This window comes from Camelus bactrianus, chromosome 4, assembly GCF_048773025.1.
Source record: "Camelus bactrianus isolate YW-2024 breed Bactrian camel chromosome 4, ASM4877302v1, whole genome shotgun sequence".
In the NCBI taxonomy this organism is placed as follows: Eukaryota; Metazoa; Chordata; class Mammalia; order Artiodactyla; family Camelidae; genus Camelus; species Camelus bactrianus.
Genome location: NC_133542.1, coordinates 91,820,699 through 91,841,859, shown reverse-complemented (window position 1 = coordinate 91,841,859; position 21,161 = coordinate 91,820,699). Strand labels below are relative to the sequence as shown.

At 35.0% G+C, this 21,161-nt stretch overlaps 1 long non-coding RNA gene across 7 annotated transcripts in view; it reads right to left on the bottom strand.

The window, feature by feature from the left end:
- The window catches only part of LOC141577554 (uncharacterized), a 732,371-nt gene that overhangs the window by 536,984 nt on the left and 174,226 nt on the right, over positions 1 to 21,161 (bottom strand). For 5 of the 7 annotated variants that reach the window (XR_012506790.1, XR_012506792.1, XR_012506789.1 and 2 more), the window contains 2 exons: positions 4,628 to 4,890; positions 259 to 362 (listed from right to left, as the gene is read on the bottom strand). This is a non-coding gene — a long non-coding RNA (uncharacterized LOC141577554). Of the gene's footprint in view, positions 1 to 258; positions 363 to 4,435; positions 4,507 to 4,627; positions 4,891 to 21,161 lie in introns of all 7 variants that reach the window. The other 2 variants (XR_012506791.1, XR_012506795.1) reach the window with 1 other exon arrangement.

The window sequence follows — 21,161 nt, the reverse complement described above, 5'->3', positions numbered from 1 at the left end:
TAACTGAAAAATTGTGCTGAACCCTGGAATTTGACACAACATTGTAAAATGATTATAAATCAATAAAAAATGTTTAAAAAAATAAAAAATAAAATGTGCTTAGACATTGAAAGTAGATCCATGTTTTACATATAGTTATCAATTTCTACAACAAAAAATTTAGAGAAGACTTCTAATCTACAGAAAAAAGTCATGACTTAGTTTTCCTTTATCAAACAATCAAACACAGACTCCTAAAAGTAATGGAGTCACACTTACTCGTTTCTGAGGAATCCTTCTTAATTGCTGACTTCGTATCCCCTCTCCTCCTGCTCATCAGTGTAGTCCATCTCTTTGATCTCTAAGTAGAAGCTCCTTAAGCCCTGAAAGTAGAGGAACAGGAAACATGTTATACATTTCTGAATTGCCAAAGGGAAATGGTTATATAAAACTCTAAATGAATCTACTATGTAATACATAAAAATGCCAGGCAATAGCTGAGCTCAGGCTACCTATTTAAATATATACACTAATTAACTGAGAGACACTGAAGCTAAAGAACTCGGTCATTTCAAGGTCAAACACACACACACACACAACATATTAGAGAACGTAAAAGCTTAAGATACTCATGAGAACTAAATAAATCACAATCATACTGTGAAATGCATGCACGAAAATGTCTGTTTGGGTGATCAGAGAATCAGAATTTTATAAGCTAAAATAAATTCTCAAGGTATATGAACTTGAATCTGGTAAGAAAAACCTGAAGAAAGTCTTGTATTCTAGTTTATATAATTATAAAATGATAGACTGACAGTTTTCAGACATGTTTCACATGCTTCTCCATTTTCTTTTGACACTTATTTTATGGAGAGACCTACTCTACTTGCCATTTCTTTACAGATTTTCTGTGTGATAACTTTAAAGATTTCTTCATCACCCTTGATATTAAGTGTCTACTTTTATCTTTCAAGTATTTTTCATAATTTTTGTCTTAATCCATATAAGAAACTTCTGTACTTTTATGGTATTCTGCAGCTGCACTAAAAAGTCTTGTTGAGCATTTATTCTGCCTGTAACTTGAAGGGCACATTTTCGGTAAGAACTTGGGTCTTTCCTGAACTCCTGAAAAGTCTCTTACTCTCTTCCTTCATGTTTTTATTTTTATCAAACTTACGTAGTCACTACTTTAAAAGAGTCGTAGGATTATGTATATTTTCCTGTGAGAAGTAGCAGTTCACTGCCCTCCATACCCATCTTTTCAAACAAACCAACCTCCCCTCTTTTAGCACATTATTATGGTACTTTCTAGATCTCTTAATATTGCTAACTGATTTTTTCAGTTTTAAGCATTATCAATATTGACTTGTCACCATAGAGGGTGACTAAGCCTTCTTTCTTCCCTCTGCATTCCTCACACACCCATATACAAACCCTTTTGTGGCAAACACACCCTAAGGTGACCCCCTATGAGTCATAAACCCTAAACAACCCCTCCCCAAGTGCAGGCAGAACTTATGACCTGCTTCAAGTCCACAGAATACGGCAAAGCTGAAGGATTTTTACTGATGTGATTAAAGCCTCAAATTAGTAGAATTTGAGTTCATCAAAAGGAAGAATGTCCTGAGTAGGCTTGACTTAATTGGGTAAAATACTTTGAGAGAGGGACTGGGGCACTCCCAAAGGTCAGAGACGTTTTCTTACTGACCTTAAAAGAAGCAAGCACCATGAGATCTACAGGTGCAAGAAATGAACTCTTCCAACTACCTGAGGGAGCTTAGAACCCGGTCTTTCCCCAGATGACAATACAGCCCAGCCTTGATGGAACTTCAGCCTTGACTGAAGCCTTGTGAGACCCCCAATCAAAGCAGCGAGCTAAGTTCTGCTTGCACTCCTGACCCACGGGAACTGTGAGCTAGTACAAGTGCATTGTTTGAAGACTAAATTTGAGTATTTTGTTACTCAGTAACAGAGAACTAGTATTCCTTCCCTTGGTAACCTCCCAAATTGCCAGCATTGGTCTTACTAATTTTGAGTGTTAGTATGAGTATGACATGTAAGTGCTTTTACTAACTGCAGTCAGCCACGGCTACCTTTCCTTCCTGCAGACGAGATAATCGCTGCTCTCTCTCCATCACCCCTCCTTTTTATATTTTCTTTCTTTTTTTGATATTCATCTTTTTGATATTTTGATTTTTTTTTGACATTTCATCTTTTAGCTGTCTAATTTCCCCTCAAGAGAGTGAAATACATTAGTATTCTATCAGTTTCAGTGTCCTGGGACTATTCCAGAGGGTCTTTTGGTGCTGTAATCAGAACTCATCTCTCCCTAGTCCTAACACAAGCTATCATGCTGTCCCCTCCATCATGACCATCTTGACTTCTCTCCTGTGTTGCAGACATTGTTTCCTATGTCCTATGTGTTCCTCTCTCTTATCTCACTCTTGTCCTCTAGGAGCTTCATGTTTTTACTCTACCTACTGACTGCACTGACAGTTTGGCTGCATATAGAATTGTAGTGAGAAATAAACTCCCTTCACAAGGCTGAAACCTAACTGCCTAAGTACCTTCCAGGGGTCTTATTGGAAAGGACAAAGCTATTCTGATTCATTTTCCTCTATGTGTCACCTACTTTTTTCATCCCTGGAAGTTAAGAAACTTCTCTTCATCTAAAGTGTTTGAAATTTCAAATTGATGTGCCTTGGAGAGTTTACACCAAGATGATTTGCTTTTGCAAACTAGTCCATTTATGGTTGTTTCTCTTTTAATATTTTAATTTTCATTGTTATATATAGTCATCCCTCAGTACCTATGGGAGATTGGCTCCAGGACCCACCAAGGACACCAAAATCTGCAAATGCTGAAGTTCCACAGTCAGCCCTCTGAATCTGCAGTTCTACATCTGCAGATTCAACCAACTGCAGATCATGCAGTACTACAGTATTTATTGAAAAAAAAAATCTGAATATAAGTGTTCAAACCATGCTGGTCAATAGAACAATTAAAGAAAAGCAATGGAATTTTAAATCATGGTCTATATTCATGAAAGACAAATTAATAAGCCACACAACTTTGCTAGACAGAATTTCTGAAGATATCTCACAATATCATGGCTGATTCTTTTCATTTTGTTTCTAGGATCCTCAGTGCATGGCAATGAGAGGAAAATTTCTCATCTAGTTAACATCATCCTAAAAACAATGAAAAATGGTAAAAATATGAATGTTTGATACTCATCCTCCCTCCAAAACAATTAAGTAAGATGAAAAGGAAAGTGTTTTACTTCTAATAGATGAAGAGCAAAAATATCTATTCATTTATAATTAGAGTAAGAACATTGCCAAAATGATATGTGAAAGCATCATGACTCATTTCTGTTATTAATTTACACTTGTTAAATATTGGAAATAAAACTGTCTGTCAATGATGGATTATGTCAAGGCCCTGAAAGTGAATGGAAACCTCAGAAAACAAAAATAAAATGTTGATATAATTTAAAACAATTAACTTTTTTTGAGGCATTAAAGGATCTGACTCAGAATGGCTTTGTTTTAATTATTAAGGTTCACACTTATCTCTTTATCTGTAATAGTTACCCAACTCTGTGATTGTTTTTAAAAATTAGTATACAAGCACTAATATCTGAAAGAATAAGGCAAGAAATATGCATTATTAAGTTTCTATTATTATAACCCAAGCCCTTTTCATACTTTTCATTTTAATCCATATTACAAACTTCTGTGATATTTACAGAAAAGGAAACAGAGGGTCAGGGAGGTTAAGTGCATTGCTCAGCTACACAGTGAGTAGGTGGCAAATGAGAATTCCAATGTAAGTCTATCCAACACACAAACCATTTTCTCCTACTCCATACATTTCAATTTTTGCTCAAATATCTTCACAGACTAATTTAAATAAATAAATGGTCAACTCTACTGACAAAAGTGTTAGTAAGAGTAATGGATGTACAGTTTCCACATGGTTTATACGAATACAAAAACTGACACGGAAAGAATAAGCCCGTGCCCTCTCCCTCCCCATCCTGAGGCTCAAGGATGGGCAGGTGTTTCCTTCACCACCAAATAAAATGGACTTCCCACAAGGTTTTGTTTCTTTAGGAGATCCCAGAGTCCTGGGATCAGTCTTTGTCATAGGAGGGAAAACCCAAGACAAGTGCTTTAAGAGGGCTTTGATTTCCCCAAGCTTTTTAATCTCAAAATTAAGAGCAGTGCCCCTCAGTATGTCCCAGGAGTGGTCCCACTGGCATGCTCCTAGCCCTATTCCACATCCCCCCCAAGACTTCCCCCAGAAAAACTCAGGTCTCCACCTCATCCCCAGAAGTCACCAGAGCTTCACCTTAGAAAGCACTTGACTTTGCAATTATAAACTAAGGTCTCGCTACATGAAAACTGCAGGCAGTCTGGTTTCTTCTTTGCATGCATTACTGCCTCACCTTGCAAAGCTAAGTGAAACTGGAGCCTTGGAGGGACAATAGTCTGTGTTTTCTTACCAGGTGATAATTAGCTGTTCCAAAAAAAAAAAAAGTGGTAAGTTCTTTAAAAATCACTATCTACTAATTTAGAAAAAATACAGAAAAATGCGTTTCTTCTTTTAGGCACAAACGTGAAACGATGCTTTTTCTTACCATTTAGTAACGCCAATGCAAGGGATGCAGCACGAGACAGATGACGTGTTTTCTCTTCCCCCATAAAGCAGTTAAAGAATGGGAAAAGACCCGTTCTTCAGGCTGTGCTTCTGGCTCTGCAGACTCTTTCAGCCCCCCACCCCAAAGCCCAGCAGCTCTTAGTGTCAGAACATTTTCAGTCATCTAACGTTTAACTTCACTTTTTCATGTGTTTCTTGGTGGAGAAGCCAAACAGCTGCTTGCTACTCTGGTAGCAACACTTCCTGTTTAGGAAAAATATATATTTTTAATATAAATATATATTTATATTTATATATTAATTATTATAAAATTTAATCTTCTGTTCTAGGATCAAAAATAGCATTAAAATTTTTGAATGTCTAAAGCTTTCTAAAACATAAAGGTATTTTAAATATGACCCCAACATTTCCCATCTCCTGGTCTCTTCTATACACCTTTGCCATTCCTCCCACTGAAAAGTGCTGTGTCTTCTACACTTGAATTCAGGAAAACTTGTCACTGCTTTGGTCAACTGAGCACAGAAGAAGTGACACTGTGTGACTCTGATATTATGTCATCAAATGTGTTGTAGCTTCTGTCTCATTCCCTGGCACGCTTGCACTTGGAGCTCTGAGCCAATGTGTGGAAAGTGTGACTACCTAGAGCTGCCACGCTGTGAGGAAGCCAAGACACGTGGAGAGGCTACGTGCAGACTTTAAAGTTGGCAGTCCTAATCTTCCAGTCATCCCAGACCAAGAACCAGACTTGTGAGTGAATGAGCCTTCTGGTGATTCCAGCCTCCAGACTTTGAGACCCCAAGGGCAGAATAAAGCTATCCTGTTGGACCCTGTCCAAATTGCTGATTCACAGAATCTGTGCATAAAAAAATGGTCATTGTCATACGTTACTTATTTTTGGAGTAATCTGTCCCACAGAAATCGTCACCAGAATACTCTCCCCTCAACTAACACAACATGCTACTTCTCATTTAGTTTTTACATTCTTTGATTGCTTTCTGGTCTTACCTGTCTGCTAAAGTCACAAAGTAACGGGAATTTACTCTTCATATATTTCCACACTCTTTCCTTCCAAGTGCCACAACCCTATTAGACATTTACATGACTGAAACAAGTGTCCATAACATTTCCAGAGCAAAAATTATCTCATCAATTTATTATTCAGTCTCATTAGAGTAATCATTAAAACTCTCAAGTATTCGTGCTCTCTCAAAACAGGTTTTTCCCAGCTCAGAGAAAGGCCTGGAATATCACCTCCAAGTAGAGAGTCAGTGATACCTGCATTTGTTAAATTCCAAGTCAAGTCTTCCTGCTTGTATAACACATTCTTAATTCATCATTTAACATAAGAATGTTTCCTCAATCCACAAATTATATTTCAAACATTCATTTTTTTAATAGTAGCTCATGGAAGAAATTACTAACTTTAAAATCCTAACAAGCTTTTTGGTATCTGAATTCATTCAATTTTGTCTTTAAAATTTGAATCTCCCCTCAAATGATCTGGGCTACCATCATGGACCAAGTTTCTTGCTACATTAGTGCCAGTTCCACTAAAATTTTTTGTTTGAGCATATCTTTTAGTTACTAGGAGAAATACGATGAAAAATTAGCAATCAAAGAAAGTATGAAGTATACTGTGAAAATGTAAATAAGAAAATAAGACAGTTACTCTATACAGTGGTTCAGAAACTTCATTACTTTTGTGAAATTTGCTAGTCAAAAATATTTTACAAGAAGGAAACATACCCTTTACAAAATAGAAAGCATTTATCTTATGTTTACCTCTGTGAAAACTACTGAAAGAAAAACTTAGTTACTAACTGTTCAAAGTCATCACACCATTTCATACATTACAGGGCAATGTAATGATAAATTTGTTTGCAATGGTGGAATGTTTACTTTATTTGGGTTCATAATAAAAATCCATAGGAATGACCAGTTTTAATAAAATATGCCTGTAGGGAGAAAACATATTTGGTGCATTTTCAGATTAAAGCTTTCTCCCATTTTTTGTCCAAATAAAATATTTGCTTTTTAAGTTAGTGAAATCATATATTAGAGCCATAAGGTGACTTTTTCCTGGATATTATGTTCATGAAGAATTTGGAGTTAATCAAGGTAAATCATAATGAGACCTATTTCACAACTATACACTTATTAAAATTAATAATACAAATAATAAATGTATTTATGCTACTGCATATTTTCTAGGCTTTGTCCTAAACTCTTGATGCCTTTTCTTATTTAGCCTTTACATAATGTTTATACGACAGTTATTACTATTACCTGTATTTTATAGGCAACACATTAAGGAAATTAGCTCATCAAGCAAGTCATGGTGACCTCAAGGCAGAAACTCACCTACGTATTTGATTCTAAAACCATTTGTGCCCCTTCTACATTACAGTGCCTGCCAATCGTATTTTAGAGACATTTACATAATGTATTTCCTGATATCTCTAAGCATTTATAATCTCAAACTAACCAAAAAAACTTTAAAGTATAAGAAGCAAAAAACTAATAGACATTACATAGTTCTTTATTAAGACAGAAGGTATTTTTCCACTAAAATTTAACTTCTTTAAACAAAGCAAAAGGATACCAAATATACACACTATAACATGGAAATTTATTTTACAGAATGTGAAATAAAACAGTGTTGTAAGAGTACAAGGATATATACATATATTTCTGCATGATTTTTTTTAACTGTGGAGAAGAAAAATGAAAATATATTATACATAACCTTTAAATATATATAACCTTTACAGTTTTGACACCTGATTGCCCTAAGAAAGTATTTGCAGGATTAGTTAACACTCATAACTGTGGATCAAAACAGCTGACAGAAATTGATACAAGAGACAGCTGGAGGGTAATATTTTTTCCATATGTTTAATGATCTTAAGCCTAAACTCAAGTACCTGTTTCTATTACCTAGAAAGACAGATGTTCATAAACAAACTTGAAACCTTTGAATAAGAAATTTAAATTTAATTTTAAATTTAATTTTGACTGTATGCTTCATGAGAGCAATGATACATTGGCTTATACCTCTTTATTTTCTATGTGAAAATACTGTTCAGCACATAAATGAAGCACAATTAATACTTGTGTGATAAATCACTTAAGTAACATTAGTACATAACCTAACAGAGTAAACTTTCAAGTTCACCTAGAATGACATCGAGACAGAGGTCACATAGGGAAGAGTTTTTCTTTATTTAACCAACTTCTACCTAAAAACTATTGTATAAATAACATCTTTAACACAGTAAAACAAATCCACCATAAAAACAGAAAACAAAGAGCAAACTGAGAAAGTAATTTGTAATAAAATGATAATGTTCATATACCAAAATCAAAATAAAAGAACTATAAATATGGCAGGAAAAGCATGGCTATCTTAACAGCAAAATGCACACAGGCCAGGAACACAGAATTCATAAAAGAAAGAATAAATGAAACAACAATAAAAATGTTTAGAATTACTGGTAATCAAGTCAATTCAATTTTGAAATATTTTTTACATATATCAATTAGACAAATTTTTTTTTAAATCCCTGGTGGGAGATGAGGAGAGAAAGGGCAGTGTTGGGTACTAGCCTTGGGAGAATGAACTTGTATATTTCTATGGGTAAGTTTGGAAATAATTTTAAAAACATATCCAATAAGGAGTTTGATTTAAGAAACTGGGTTAAAAAATAATGATATGATAAAGTATTTTAAATGATAACAAGAAAAGACAAAAACTTTAGGAAAAATACCCATAAAAGAAAGCCCGAATATGAAACAAACCAAATAAAACATGATTTAGTGAATTTTAAGACTACATCTGACTATAATTAAAGATTCTTCTTTGAGCTATACAGGTTTTGTGGCTTATAAATTTTTTTTTGTCTCTGAGTCCAATCATAATATGAGTTTCTAATTGTGACTGATATTTACATAATTATATTGCTGTTCATTATTATCAAATTTTAGATTAACTCTGAAAGCACATCCTAGGAGAATTAATTACCATAATAGAACAGCATGTAAGAGTTATAAACTCTGATAGCAAAATAATGACAAAGCTGAGAGAAGCTAGCAAAGGAGAAGGCAGGAGAGTAATGGAGGAACCTTTTTTTTTACTCATTTTGCATAATGGAGTGTCAAGAATTATGGCCCAAAGTTGACTAAACTATTTATCAATAGTAATGTATTCAACTATAAGTTACAGGAAAACAAGGATTCAGAGAAAGGAGAACACATGTGAGTGTGTCTGCCTCATTCCTGGGCTGGTACATCTGGTCAACAATTTCATGAAGAGCTGGGACCCTTCTGTCTTTCTTCTCCAACAGGGTCACAGAATGCCTGCTGCCCCCCACCCACACCCCATATTTATGTTCATATTCCAGACAGACGAAGAGGGCACAGCCAAGGCTGAAGAGAAAATGGGTATTAAGGGAGTCACTTAATAAGATCTGCCATAATGAGGAAAATAGTTTTTAGTACATAATACGAAGTCTTCAAAGTACTATTACTAATAACACTCAGGAGATGGGTGCACAGCAAAACTGAGCTAAAACTCCTCGTTACTTAGATGAAGGAATCAAAATCATTCCCTAAGTTCATATATTGAGAAATTCAAATAATCACCAGAAAAATTAAAACCAGAATTTAGAGGCAGTTTTTTCTGAACAGAGCTGAGTGGGAGGGTCTCAGGACACTTGTGCTTTTAGTCTATTTGTTTATTTCACAAACACTGATTGGTTGACTCTTAGGCCCAGAGAGTTTCTCTCATCACTGGGGATGCACCAAGGGTAAGACAACAATGTCCATCCCCTTATCTATATTCTAGTAGCAAGTAAGACAGGCAGAGATATACATATAATCTCAGACAATGAATGTGCTAAAAAGAAAGCGATGGGTTCAGGGTGATTTGAGATGGAGACAGAATCTCTCTCTCTGAAGAGGTGACCTCTGAACAGAAATGAGAACGTAGTACAGAACTGATCCCCATGAGAAGATTCAACTACAGGGAACAGGTGACTACAGATCTACCGTGTCTCAGAGCATGGGACAGTATTTGCTACCTTGAAAAGCCAGGTAACTGATTCCCACCTCTCTACCAGGCACTAATGAGGTTCAAGTTTTTCTGTTATTGATCAAGCCCATCAGAGTTGCACTGACAAACTTTACCCAAAGCCATGAAACAAACTGGCAGGACTAACGTTGAATCCATTGTGTTAACACAATTGCTGAGGCCCTAACACAATGTCTATTCCAATGATATATTCTAGACTGTAGCTGCTGACAGATTCCAAAGTTTTTCCAGGCATGGAGAAACTCTAGCTAAGAATGAACAAAATAACAGATTAGAGAGAATGATGTAGGATTTTAATCTCAGGTAAAATTCTGGCCTTTAGATTTATGAGACAATACAATTTTATTTCAGATTAGATATTTTTGAAATTATAATCTTTGACCTCATTTGAAAAAGGATTCTATTTTTGAGCTTTAATTTCTTCCAGGGAATTTAATAAGTGCAGAGGACAAATTTGGGGTGACTTGTGTAAGTGGCATTCTGTTGGCAAAAGGTATTTGTGTGTTTGTGTGTTTCATGATAGCACTCATCCTCAATGCAGAACTTTTTATATGATACATTGGACAGTATGGCTACATATACTTTGGATGAGATATAGAATAGGGTATGAAATTTCATCCTGTAAATCATGGTGTTGATTTAATAACATATTCTCCTGAGCCACTCTGGAGAGGTCTGAATCACTGCAGAAAAGTGTATAATGCCCACCAGTGGTCTCGGCAGTAAGGATCCAAGGGAGCAGTGGTGGGTCCTGAGGGAGGGAGCCCATGAATTTGGGAAGAGAACTGTGCTGGGAATGAGGATTGCCCACCCCTGGGATTGAGTTGTCTAATAACCACACTCTGCTTAATTGTATCATTGGGTGACTAAGTCCAATGGGTTAAAAGAATACAATGTTGGGGGAATATTAGAATGAAAAGCTTCTCATCAAGGGAGCAGAATTATGGTGACACTCCTGGTCTCTCATGGCCCCTCTATCACAAATGATAAGTAAGGAAAGAATAAACATGGTAAACTAGCCTCAGCGCCTCCTCTCTTTCTTTCCAAGAGTTTCCTGCCAGGAGAGAGGATGTCTGCTCCACAGTGCTGCCTATGTTCATGGAAAAGAGTTCCTGTTTCTGGGGAGTGGATAGTACAGACAGCTGGTCCAATAGCATCTGAATCCACCAAAGATCTTTTATTTTGTCAGTTCTATTAGAAACTGTCCCTCTGGCCTTCCAAACAACTTAGGTCAGCAATTCTGTGATACAGTTTTGGTTTTAATCCACAGCACCCAATATTTATAAATAACTAAACCTATTATAATGCCAGGTGGTATATAACAGCACATATTATTTAGACCGCAAAGATTTAAGCAACTTTCCCAAGCTCACCAAGTGGTAGAGCAGAGACTTAAATCTATACCCATCACCTACTGCGCTGACAGAAAAAGCCGGTTCTCCTGCAGGAAACTGGCTGCCATTCTTTCCCACACAAGAAACATTTGAGCCAGAATTCTCTTTTACAGTAATCTATCTACCACAAGTAGAATAAAGTTTTATCTCCGGTTGTAAATAGAGAGCACAATTCCCTTAAGTGACTATTATATGAAATATCAAATCTACAGGAAAACTAGGGTGGGTCTGCTCTAATAACACTTTCTCTTGGGAATTCACAAGGCACTTCACAGGGCTCCAAGTGTCATATTCTGAGCTCATATCCTGTAATAATCATGTCGGGTCAGGGAAGACCTCTTTCTAAATGAAGTGATGAGAGACAGGCTAGGTTCTCCAACCAACACACTGGAATACCTTCCCTGAAATTTTGGGTTCCACAAGCAAAGACAGTCCTTTCTGTCTCCTAAGGATAAGCACAGTCAGCTCTGCTGTGGCCCTTACCCGCTCTCATCAGGACATGCTTGGTCCTCTGCTCTATTTCCCAAATGCATACTTCAAACATGTCATGATCTTAATTCTGGAAATTGTTCTCTGTAAAATTGTGCTCTTTTCCATAGTGCTTAAGAAATAGGCATAAACTTCTGTGGAAATTTAATTTCCATTAAATATTAAGACTCTATTCTGTGTACTTCTGATGCAGAGATCATAAACTAGGTGCTTCAGAGAGTATGTATGGAAATAAATGAGATGAGATACATCTTTGACAGTCCAAGGAGCTTACTGTCTACAGGGAACTTAAGGGAAGTCCAAATGGAATATAAGTGGTAAACTATATAAAATGTCATGAAAGAGACACAAATCAAATGCTATGAGAAATCAAAGGAGTAAAACCTCCATACTATTCAGGAATTAGGAGAGAAATTTTAAAGATGTGGTATTTCTCATTGGCCTTACTAGACAAGTAGGATTTCAGTAAGCAATGACAGAAAGAGACAACTCTAAGTGAGAAAAAAACACAAAGAAAATAGTACAAAATACAGAAAACAGAAGATGTATTTATAAAACATTCTTGAGTTTAATATGGTTGAAATGTGTGTGTAAGAGCAATGCAAAATGAATTTGGAACTAGATGTTTGGGTTTATTAACAAGTTCATACTGTACAGCACAGGGAACTATATTCAATATCTTATAGTAACTTACAGTAAAAAAATATGAAAATGAATATATGTATGTTCATGTATGAGTGAAGCATTATGCTGTACAACAGAAATTGACACAACATTGTAAACTGACTAACTTCAATAAAATATGTATTAAAAATAATAATAATATAAAAAAGAAGATTTTAAACATCAAAGTGAGGGATTACAATTGATTCATTATTAAAGGGAAGTCTATGATAAAGATTTTGTGTAGGAAAACAACATGACTTCTCTGGCTGTAGTTTAAAGAGAGATTGCCACACACCTAAAAGACTGTATTTTCCAGCTTCTTTTAAAGCCAAGTGTGGACATGTGCCCAAGTTCTGGCCAAGAAAATTTAGGAAATGTTGTGAATACTTCTCAAACTTCTTCTTAAAAGGAAGAGAAATGTTGTGAATATTTCTCGAACTTCTTCTTAAAAGGAAGGGTGCATCTTCTCCCCCCTCCCCCCTTTCTGCTGCCAGGAATACTAATAAAGTGACCGTCAAGCAGCCACAGGTCCTAGAAAGTGACTTGAGAATACAAGTCATGTGACTTGGGGAATAAAATAGAAAGATCTTAGTTTTCTGATAGACTGGATCTTGTACAACCTGATGTTGACTTCCCACTTCTGGACTATTCTTATAGAGAAGTAAGTTTCTACTTTGTTTATACCATTGTTATGGGAGGACCTTAATTTGGCATCTGGAGCAAATCCAAGATAAGCAGGTGGGCACTTGAAAGGTTGTAAGTGGGAGAATACAGCCCTTTTACCTTCAGTCTCAATTTTGGAAAACTCAGCAGGGTAGAGTTCTACTTCACAAGTGTCAAGCAAGAGGAAAAATACTTAAGCTGTCAATCAAAGAAAATATAATTAAGGACTAGAAAAATTGAAAAAAATGGTATTTATTATTTTAGGTCACAATCTATTAAACTTATTTTCAACGTTGTATGTGATTCAGTCAATTTTGTTCACTGCTAAGTGTACCTGATTTCCATTTTCACCCCATTTTGTTTAATTTTGTGCCACCATTTATGGTAAAATATAAAAATTATGAAAAATAGATATCCTGAAAGAGTGAAATTTTGTTAACATAAAAAGTGTTTCAATGGCACCTCAGTTGCCTACTGTCATTTGCAAATGTTACAGTTAGTTCTCTACTTCTTAGTTTGAGAAAGGACATGTAGAAGGGAATGGAAAGAGAAGCCTGTGCCCAAACCAATGAAACACACTCTTCACCCCACACTCACTCGTATGTCCAACATACACCAAACATGGCTCTTTCTCTTGTCCTACCAAAGCACTGGCTATTTATTCCAAATACTTCATTCAACCAGACAGAGCATATAACTTTGAATTAATTTTAGTCACAATAGGATCCAAGTGCATAGTTAAATAAATATTACATCCTCCACCCAGACAGCCACTGTTCTTTCTGTGAGTGGAGTATAGATTGTTGCACTTTAAGAGTAACATTTTTTAACATCTGCGACTTAAGTTTGTGTGTAATTCATTAGTAAAAATGCTCATCTACAAGTTCATATATAAATATTGCCTTGGTGCTGCTTCACCTTGATCTCTTTGATGCATGTGACCGTTCCTTTTTCATCACATTTTTCCTTTCTTACCTTCCATGAAATAATGCTTCTCTACTTTTCTGTTTCTCTTTCTAACAATGCAATGACTGCTCTGTTTCCTGGGGTCTGTTTTTCTCCTCCCATTTTCTAATTGTAGATCATTATTTTATTGCCTTCCTACTTCAGAGTTATACCCTAGACACTTTCACCTTCCCCATCTAAACTCACTTTGTTCTTCAGAAATCTCATCTAATTTCATCATTTCAACACTAAAACCTGCCAAATGAAGAAAAAAAAACACAATGTGTATGTTGGGAATTAGGTTTTATCTGGTGGACTTTCTGAGGACCTCAAGCTGTTGGGAATTAGGTTTTATCTGGTGGACTTTCTGAGGACCTCAAGCTCAGGAGGCAGCCTCTCAGAATAGCTCTGAGGGGCTGCTCCAAAGAGGGAAGGGAGGTGCCTGGATACATAGGGGTTTTTGCAATAAAGACCAGGTAGTCGGAATATCAAAAGATTACTGTTAATTAAAGAAGCCCAGATATCTCAAGTTAATGAATTTAGCACTTTTTTATGCATGGGAAGATGCAAGAGTCTGGGCTCCTTGAAATCACTCCTTTGACATGCACCTTAGCTACCCTAGGGCCAGTGTCCTCTGCTTCCCATCCTGTGTCCCCTCAGGGGGCACCACTACGGGCGGCTGCAGTGGCTGAGGGCTTGGCAGTGGGCAGCCTGATTGTCTCCAATCTGAGTTCCCACACCTCAGGGCACATCATCGGGGCAGCTGTCGTGACTTGATGGCTGCAACATCCTGTATTCACTGATACGGCAGGCAACATTTTTCATTCACACATCTGTGTTAGTAATAGTGACTAGTGCTTACTGCCACAGCTCTTGCCTCTCTTATGAATTCTGGTGTTGCATCTCCACCTGCCTGAATAGAACACTCCAAGAAACACTCACCAGAATCCATTCCTCAACATGTACACAGCTTCCCAAATGGGTACATCCCCTGTACCCACTACTTCGGGTAATGGCAGCAATATCTCTTTAGTCATTCAGGCTAAAGATGCTGTTGTTAAAAAAACAAACAAACAAACAAACAAAAAACAACAAAAAACCTTCACCAGCTTCCCACTGAAAATAAACATAAAGCTCCTTGAGATATTATTTAAGGCCTTCAAGTCTGTCCCCAGTTTTACCAGTCTTCTCTCTGATTTATGCCATTAATGACTGAATGCATTACAAAGCTGACAAGCTGACTGCTGCTCACCACAACACCCTTTTTTGGTTTTCATTGTTCTCTCCACGAAGAGGGCTCTCCTCCTCTCCTCCATTTGCCGAAACAGTGACTAGCCTTCAGGTACTATGTCAAAAGCCACATTCCCTGAAGTTGCAGGAACAGGAATAGAACTCTACCCATTCTTCTTTTATGGCCTTTAACCCTTCTTTCATAATTGTATCTTGAGTACATGTCTTTTCATTACATGACTGGTCAATAAGTTTCATAAGATTGGATTTATGTCTTATTAATGTTTGATTCCTCATTTCTGCAGCTCCTATTAAGGAACCATACACATACCAATCAATCAACCTGTATTGAATCAATGAGTAAGTTAGTGATTGAGTGGAGCGAATTAAACAACTGAGAAGAAAAATAGCATGAAATACTCCAATGAAAGAATTTGAAAATGTTCTGTCTTATCCAAAATGCATCAGACAAAAGATAAATGGAGAATCATGGGACTTGTGTATCACTAATGTAGATGAGTATTTACTACATCATAAATCATTGTGAAAATTTTTTCCTAAAATATTTCTTAGAAATTATGTACTTCCCACTAATGCTGATTTTCTACATTTTTATATCTGAAGAGTACTAAGAAAATCTAAATGTTCTTAATATTGGTATGATCATAAAAGCAAAAGATAGATAGCATTCAATTAGGATCACAGCATGCAGTAAAACCATCTCACAGTTTAATAAAATTAGTTGCTATCTCAACCCCATGATGTCATAAAACATGGCTGTCTTATTTACCATTGGCTCTCCTGGTACCCAGCACAGTGCCTCACACATAGTAAATAATAAATAAACAAACAAACAAACACACTATTATTTAAGTGAACAGTAAGATGACCTCTCTGATTCTCTTACTCTTGTTCCCCAACAAAACAAACATTATAACAATTTTTTGCTAGCAATTTATCGTATTTTTGTATACTTCTACATCTCGCTTCGACATCCTTACTCTTTCTCTCTTTTCCTCTCTCTCTTTCATCCCACAGATTGGGTGGGCATAAAACAATGTTATTCATGTTGGAAATAAATGTTTGTTGAATAGATGAATGAAATTAAATGAATTTGAGTCTTGATTTCCTCTTCAATTAGACTGATATATCTGAGATGAATTTTAACATTCTCACATTTGCCTTTCTCCAAAAGGCTTTGATTTCAACTATTCAAATTAAATTGCTTGGGGGAAAACATATGATGTATTACATAAGCATGAAAAATGTAGCAGACTTTCAAAGTATCTGTTCTCCAGTTGCTCTATGAGCATCACTCACTTGAGACTGAGTTGACAAAGGTTTTAATACCTCATTTCTTCACCTTCCTTCCATTCCCTCACTCAGAACAATTTTGACTATAATTAGAAGCCATGGGGACTTCCCCAAGTAGACATATAGGTTTCAAAGTGTCAACTACTCTAGCAGAAACATTGTTTTTTCTTCTTTGACATTTCCAGTTCCCCACCATACCTTTTCAAAAGGTTTGACAGCCCTATTGCTTCTAGCTGATCTGTAGTGCTGCAGTTTATATCTCCTTTTGCTCCAGAATATCCAAGAATTCAGGGACAGACAATTGCTCTGAAGTAGGAATTCCTTGTAGCAAACCAATTTAATGGTTTTGAATTATCTGATCAATATATTTTTGAGCTGGAATCATAATTTGAAATGGCAGAATAAACTAAGAAAGCTGACCATCCATGAGGTTTTATGTAACCTTCTTGCAGCAGGTACAAAGTGGGGAAATGATAAATTCTTGTGATGGTTAAAATAATTTTAAGTGTCAATTTCACTGGGCCATGGGATGCTCAGATATTCATTCAATCATTTTTCTGGGTGGGGCTATGAGGTTGTTTTTGGATGAGATTAACATTTGAATCAATAGACTAAAATCAAATAATAATATAATTTATATATCAAGTCAATGAAGCAAGAGTCTTTTTCCCTTAGATATTTGTTTCAAATTTTAAGGATCTTAAATATATGAAAAGCTACATCACCATAAGCTTAGGAAACTGAATAAGTGAAACATATAATGAAATTCAACAATTAAAATGAGTGTAGTCTTTTAGTCAAAAGCCAAAAATATCAAACACATGCATGAGTTAGACAAACCTAAAGCAAATCATAGGACATATATGAACTTGATTGTGTAAAAAATATAATCTTGGAAAGTGTTATAGTTTATTCAGTAAGTGTTTGGGGGGGTCAAACTTCAAGTTAAATAACAGAACACACTAAATTTTTAGTTGCATTAAAAGAGTATGTGTGTGCATGTGTGTGTGTGCATGCATGGTATAGTGTAGCAAGTGTAGAATAAAGGATAAACAATCATTAACTGGCCCTGAGACATCATAGAACCTTCTAAATTTGAAAATCCATTTACAACAAAAGTGACTCATAAATTTGAATTCTGAATTCTAAAAATTTAAACATCTTTATATCATAAACCACCAGAGAATTAAAGCAAATAGGAAAACATGATTTAAATTTGATGGGCAAAAGGTAAATAGCCTTAAAAAAACACAGAATTCAAATCAATAATTTAGAAAAATCTTAACTGTTCAGTATTAAAGTGTTTCAAAGACTTTTGTGAGAAATCTGAGTTGAAATATCACTATACCTGTAAAAACATAAAGTTCCCTATTTATTATAAATAAAATTTAAATGTTCATGCCCTACTCTTCTCCTATTCCTCATCTTTTCTTCCTTCTTCTTCCTTCTTTGTGCTTTTGTTCACTTCCCATATCTCCAATATTGCACATGCATTGCATTTTAAAATTAGAAATATTATAAAAAATATTATAGCATAAAATACTGTGGCATAAAATTATAAACTACAATGATTGACAAATTTGACTATCATAAAATTGAAAATTTCTCTTCTTCAAATGACAACATAAAGAGGTGAAAAATGAAACAAAATATTTAAAAACCTTAAAATAGACAAATACTATATTTCTAGAATATATAAAGAACTCCTACAAAATAATAAGAAAAAGACATCAGAAATACAGGCAAAAGACAAGAAAAGATGCTTCAACAAAAAAGAAACACAAGTGACCAGTAAACATACTATTAATATCTAAGTAAGCAACCAAAAATCAAAATAAGGTAAAGTTTGATTTTGGGTAGACTGGCAAAGATTAAAATTCGGACACTGCTGCCTACTGTTAATGATGTGGAATAAAGGGAATTTTTCATCATGGTGTGAATGCTAATCGTTTCAATAACTCTGTTAAGCAAATGGGAGTTATTGTGTAAAGTTCCACAATGTGCCTTTGCTACTGCCCATCAATTCCACCCCTAGAAATTTTTTCACATGAACAGGAAAGATAATAACAGCATCATAAGTGACAGAGAAAAACTAGAACCAAGCTTATTAGTCATGAAAAGGAAAATGAGTAAATTATTTATATTTATATATTCATGGGTTAGAATAGCATAAAAGAGTAAAAATTAAAATATGTGTTTGACATATGAACATGGAAATATCTCAAAAAAATATATGGTAGATTGGAAAAGGCAAAGTGCAGAATTCATATAGTATGTTAGCATGGAACCATTTACCCGTATTACATAACTCAACAAAAATTAACAATATAATGTTTATACTATATATTATATATATTGTATACACACACACACATAGACACACACACACTTGCAAAATCAAGAGTGTGATAGACATAAAATTCAGAATAGTATTTACCCTTGGGAGCAGGAGGGAAGCAGGAGGGCAAGAAACAGCACAGAAGGGGTTACAATTGTATTAGTGATACCCTTTTCCTTCAAATTGTTAGAGGGTACACAGGTATTTGATTTGTCATCTTAATTAATCACTGAATTCATCATATATCTTTTTTATAGCTGTCATATGTAATAACTTAAATGTACACTCAGCAAAGATGTAGACAAAATTATTGTACTTAAACAAAGTGAGATCAACTTAATAATAAAGAGAGACCAGGGGGAGGGTAGAGCTCAGTGGTAGGGTGCAGTGCTTAGCATGCATGAGGTCCTGGGTTCAGTCCCTGGTGCCTCCATTTAAATAAATAAATAAACCTAATTATCCACACCCCCCAAAAAAGCAAGGAAAAAAAAGAGAGAGATGCACTTTGATACCTGTAGATTAAATAGAAGATATGGGGAAATGTTATGACAGAAACAAGGAATATTTTGTCAAGACATCAATACTTGTTTACACTGTGAATTTATTCCACTCTTGTAAAAATTTATACTATTATACATAATTCAATAGCTCATAAAACAACTGCAATTAAAAAGCCCAAACACATTCTTTCGAATCAAAAACTGGTTCACTTGAATAGCCCAGTTGCTTCATTACAATCTGTAGGCCAATAAATGAAGTGTTTCATTGTCCTACTTCCCAGGTCTTAATATCGAATTCAGTTGTAATCTGATTTAGTTCCTTGAAACTCAAATCCACACATCCCAAGGCAGTCATTCTTTCATTTATTTTCTTTGAGATCCTTTATCCTGGTACATTTTTCTACTCTCTTTTCCAAGCTCTTTAAATCTTATTTTATGTTCCTAATTAGGATATAGTTACCTACTTAACTATAACTTACATGGAGCACACAGCAGTGAAGAGCACAGGTTTGAATCCTGACTCCTGCGCTCAACCTTGCAAAGTCATTGAGCTCTCTATGCCTCTGTTTCCTTATCTGTAAAATGAGGATCATAGTCATACCATCCACAGAGGACCACTGGGGGATTAACAGAATTAATACGTGAAGGTGCTTAGAATAACGACTGGCAAATAGTATGTGCTACCTAAGTGTCTGCTCTTATTATTTTTGTCGTTAGTAACAGTAGTAGTAGTAGTAATGGTATTACTGAGCAAATTTCAGCTATAAATATATATTATAACATAATAGGCAGATATCATTATATATACATTCATGTGTCACAAGCATCATAGTGCTGTTTTACTAGTTAAAAATTTCAAAAAGCTAAAATATTCAGTTAGACCAATATGTCCAGGAATTATATGCCTGGTATGTCTAGGGAAAATATATATATATATATATTCCTATTGATATGATAAAGAAAACTATATTCTATACTGTCCTCAGTTTTGTATTCTATATTCTGTGTTCTGTATTCAATATTCTATGTTCTGTATTCTGCATTCTATATTCTATATTCTGTATTTTATATTCTGTGTTCTGTATTCTGTATTCTACATTCTGTATTCTATATTCCATTCTATATTCTGTATTCTGTGTTCTGTGTTCTGTGTTCTGTATTCTCTATTCTGTATTCTGTATTCTATATTATATAATCTGTGTTCTCTATTCTGTATTCTATATTCCATATTCTGTATTCTGTATTCTATATTCTATATTCTGTGTTCTGTATTCTATATTCTGTGTTCTGAATTCTGTATTTTATATTCTGTATTCTATATTCTATATTCTGTATTCTGTATTCTATATTCTAATTTTATATTCTATATTCTATGTTCTGTATTCTCTATTCTGTATTCTATATTCTATATTCTGTAATCTATATTCTTAATTCTGTATTTTGTATTGTATATTCTATGTTCTGTATTCTGTATTCTATGTTCTGTATTCTGTATTCTATATTCTGTATTCTATGTTTTGTGATCTGTGTTCTGTGTTCTGTATTCTGTATTCTATATTCTATATTCTGTATTCTGTATTCTATATTCTGTGTTCTGTATTATATATTCTGCATTCTGTATTCTATACTCTATGTTCTGTATTCTGTATTCTATATTCTGTGATATGTGTTCTGTGTTCTATATTCTATGTTCTGTATTCTACATTCTGTATTCTATATTCTATATTGTGTATTCTGTATTCTATGTTCGGTATTCTGCCCTATTCTATACTCTATAATCTCTGATCTCTATTCTGTGTTCTGTATTCTATATTCTATATTCTGTGTTCTGTATTCTATATTCTATATTCTGTGTTCTGAATTCTGTATTCTGTATTCTATATTCT